This window comes from Acartia tonsa, chromosome 14, assembly GCF_053477335.1.
Source record: "Acartia tonsa isolate MP-2025a chromosome 14, ASM5347733v1, whole genome shotgun sequence".
Lineage (NCBI taxonomy): Eukaryota > Metazoa > Arthropoda > Copepoda > Calanoida > Acartiidae > Acartia > Acartia tonsa.
In genome coordinates this window covers 2,688,018-2,692,401 of record NC_137273.1, presented here as the reverse complement: position 1 = coordinate 2,692,401, position 4,384 = coordinate 2,688,018, and the positions used below count along the sequence as shown (strand labels likewise).

At 35.9% G+C, this 4,384-nt stretch overlaps 1 long non-coding RNA gene across 1 annotated transcript; it reads right to left on the bottom strand.

Moving 5' to 3' along the window:
- Positions 1-214: 214 nt before the first annotated feature.
- On the bottom strand, positions 215-3,884 carry LOC145306496 (uncharacterized). Its single transcript, XR_013875017.1, has 3 exons — positions 3,865-3,884; positions 2,294-2,350; positions 215-1,870 (listed from the first exon to the last, which is right to left on the bottom strand). It is a non-coding gene; the product is annotated as an uncharacterized LOC145306496 (long non-coding RNA).
- Between the last annotated feature and the right edge of the window lie 500 nt (positions 3,885-4,384).

Sequence of the window (4,384 nt, the reverse complement as noted above, 5' to 3'; positions counted from 1 at the left end):
ACACAGCTAGTTACATTCAACCAATCAAGATTTTATGAAAGTACTCAAAGTTTTAAGCTAACGGATAAGAGAGAGTGTATTTATAAAACTTGGGTACCAGTATAATTTACAAGTCCAATATCCCCTCCCCTCTAAACATTTTCTAAGAAATGTTTAATTAAAAAAAAATTAAACATCTTTAGTATGAATTTTTTCTAATTAAAAAAATAAAAAATATGTGAAGTAATTATTTATTTTTTTAACCCATTTTTAACTATTATAATAATTCATATAATCAAATAAAGAATTCTTCGGAAATTATGTTATGTACATTATTACTATTATATAAATCCTATTTTAAATTTATAGTTGCAAATTAATTATTAGAATAAAAATTTACACAATTTAAGCTTTAAATGGACTTTTTTTTATCAATAAAAGTTGATTTATATAGATTTTACTGAGCTTAATTTAAAGAAGAAAATGGAATTTACAAAAAAAATTTTGAGTCGTTTTTTCTACAATGATGAAATGAATAAATAAGGGCCCGGGTGTCGCAGTCACATAAACCTCAGCCTCATTAATCAGCAGCTCGGCTTTGCTACAGCCACCCAGGAAATAATCTAAATTGATCCACCCATCAGCCACACGGCTTTTTCGGCCACTCAAGTACTCTCAATTCTCAGCAATGTGGTTTATTCAGCAGCCCAACATCAAGCCTAAGCCGCAGCTACAAGATATCAATTCAGCTACCCGTTAGCCGCGCGGCTGCCTCAGTCACGCGGTTTGTTCAGCTGCCAATAAGCCACAGCCTCAGATACCCGCAGCCCCAGTAAGTAACACGACTTTTCAAAAGCCGGATCCGAAGCAGCCACTCTAAGCCGTAGCCACCTCCATCGTAAGCCACTCTCAGCCACAGCAGCAAATTTTGTTTCAGTTGCAGATACAGCTACTATCAGCTGCAGCCGCAAACTTGTACTTAACCGCAGGTAAGCTTACTGTAAGCCACTCTTAGCCACAGCGGCAATTTTATTTTCAGTTGGAGACACAGCCATCTAAATCATAAACCACAGGAACCATCAGCCATAGACAGCCACCATCAGCCGTAGCCGCGAAGTTGTACTTAGCCGCAGGCATGCTTACTGTAAGCCACTCTCAGCCTAACAGCGGCAATTTTCTTTTCAGTAACAGAGACAGCCAGCCCAACCATAAGCCACACTCAGCCACTGACAGCCACCATTAGCCACAGCCGCAAACTTGTATTCAACCGTAGGCATGCTCACTGGAAGCCACTCTCAGCCGCAGAGGCAACTTATCTTTTCAGTTGCAGACACAGCCATCTAAATCATAAACCACAGGAACCATCAGCCATAGACAGCCACCATCAGCCGTAGCCGCGAAGTTGTACTTAGCCGCAGGCATGCTTACTGTAAGCCACTCTCAGCCTAACAGCGGCAATTTTCTTTTCAGTAACAGAGACAGCCAGCCCAACCATAAGCCACACTCAGCCACTGACAGCCACCATTAGCCACAGCCGCAAACTTGTATTCAACCGTAGGCATGCTCACTGGAAGCCACTCTCAGCCGCAGAGGCAACTTATCTTTTCAGTTGCAGACACAGCCATCTAAATCATAAACCACAGGAACCATCAGCCGTAGCAATGCTATACTCAGCCACAGCTGCCATCAGTCGCAGCCGCAAACTTTTAATCAGCCACAGACATGGTCACTGTAAGCCACTCTCAGCAGCAGCAGCAGCAGCACTTTTTTTTAGGTGAAGACACAGCCATCTTAACGATAAGCCACAGGCACCATCAGCCGCAGCTGCAAACTTGTATTCAGCCGCAGCTAACCCCACCGTAAGCCACACTCATCCAGCAGCTGCCAAACCCTAAAATATTTTTAAAGCTTAATTTGTTATAAATACAAGTAAAAGATAACTTTTAGAATTATCAAACATAATTTAATGTGTGAAATAGGAGCAAGGGCACTTCAGATAGGAGCAGAGACAATTGTTTTAGAGATCCTTAGAGCCATTGAGATAAGTAAGAAAATAAAGAGAAAATTTAATTGGTGAAAAATTTAAAAACTATAACAGTTTGTTTTAAAGGCAAAAAAAGGATTAATCCGATGGGGGGCTTTTATGCTTGTAGAGCTCAACAAATCATACAATCGGACAAACGAACATTAACATTTAATAAGTGTCTTAAAGAGTGTTAAAACTTAAAAAGAGCAAAACCTTAATTTATAAGTCTAAACTAAGATTTAAGGTAAATATGTTGCAAAATTAATTAAATGTTTAAAACATACTTACATTGTCATGTTAGATCTTGATTTTTGAGATGATTCTTTCACAACAGTGCACCTCGTCCTAGGAATCATCATTTAAAAATTAAGATTAAGTTTTTAACTTAAAACAAATTACCTAAACAAGGATGTCAATATCAATAAAAGCGAAGCTCAATAAATCAGACAATCAAGAGTACAAACTTAGAATAACTTAGAATGACTATTGGTTTTTAAAAAGAAAATTCTTTTGGGGGAGGGTAATTTTTTTCTAGGGTTGATTTCTATGGATAGACAGACAGGCATAATGACGGACATATGTACAGCCAAACGAACAGACAGACAGACAAAGGAATAGACAAAGTATATGTTTGCTTATTGGTAAGGAAAATCTTTACAATAAAAGTTAGCAGTTTATCTTGAAAAACAGCTGAGTAAATTTAATTTCCTTATAGACGGACTGATGAGCGGACAGACACAGTAAATCATTAAATAAAGATTCGCAACTATAAAGTTGTTATTTTGGTGAAAAAAAAGTTCATACTCTAATAGTTTGGAACCAACCCATCAATAAATGATTAATGTACCCAAAGTTTTTGAGCTAATGAATTCTTTGAGTACCAGTGTATTTGCAGTCCATTGTCCCCTCCCTCCTTTTTAATATGCACACTGTTAAACGATAAAGATATATATAATAGTTATTCTTTTGCATGTAAGAATTGTTCTATCGATTTTAAACTGTGCATGATGATTTCTATGACAATTTTAAAAGTAAAAGTAGAAAATAAATGTAATTTTTTCATAGATATTTTGATATAACTTTTTAAAAATGTAATAAGTTTCCTCTTTCTTTTATGTTTTAAAAATCAAAACGATTGAAATAGAACTAATTTTTTTTATTTCAATATGATACCTTACTGTTACAGGAATCATCATGCAAAGTTTTAAATAGATAGAACAATTCAAACATGTTTAAATCAACTCTAAGAGCGGACCGTTTAGGGCAGATGGACACACCAAAAGACCCTAATTATAGAATAGCTTTATCTTTCTCTTAGTTTTTTCATAAGTCTTAAATTGCATAACCTACAGACTGACAGACAATTAAAGAGTAGTTACAAGTTGATATACAATTCAGAATTATGGAATAGCTTCGCTACTAATAACATTAAAAATGCCTAAAGCCAATAAAATAGATGATTTTTAAAATAAATTTTCAATATACAACAGACTCAAAACACAAAATTTTATATAAAACTAGCGGCTTCGCCCCTAGCCTCTAGGGGCTTTGACCCAATAAATAATAAAAAGATGAAGTATCTCTAGAAATGACACCACTAATTTCAAATAATTAAAGAAATTTTTTTTTGGGGGGGGGATTTTCTTCATTTTTGGGGGTGTTGGGGGATGTCCCATCACACAAGAAAATAGCCTAAAACCACCACATGACCAGTAGGTATATTCCCTGAAGAGTAGAATCCGATCGGTTCAGTGGTTACCGAGATATTCAGGGACAAACAGACGGACGGACAGACAGACATCGTTCTACTTTGTATTATAGATAAATTTATGCTTTCAGTATTTTTAAAAAACACTCACCAGTATATGTTGAGTCTCCCAGGTCTGATGCTGAAATGAGAGGAAAGATAAGGAAATAGAATATTTACTCACATGATAAGGGTGTCAGTGGTAGGAATAATAAACTTAAATATAATTATTGGATCATATAAAGAAAACAAAGTTTCAGGTTTCGTCGCATTTTCACAGTAGCTTTTCTCCTATTTCTAGCCCCTGCGAGGCAATCATTAACACTTACCTAACCTTTTTAAAAGCTACTTTGAAAATGCGACGAAACCAAAAACTTTGTTTTCTTTCCATGACTCTAATTATTTTATGAAACTAACAGGATCAAGTAGGAGGATTGACCCTAAAAAGCTTAGGTAATTTTAGCACATAAAATCTTGCAATAATGCAATAGCTTGGATTTTAAACTTGGGCCCACTAAATCTAAACTCAGCTCATCTGTAGTTGAGTGATAGATTAATAAAACTAGCTGGAAATTCTGTTAGAAAAGACTAAAGTTCTCTCTCCCAGCAGGCATGGCTGTAGTATGTCAGCA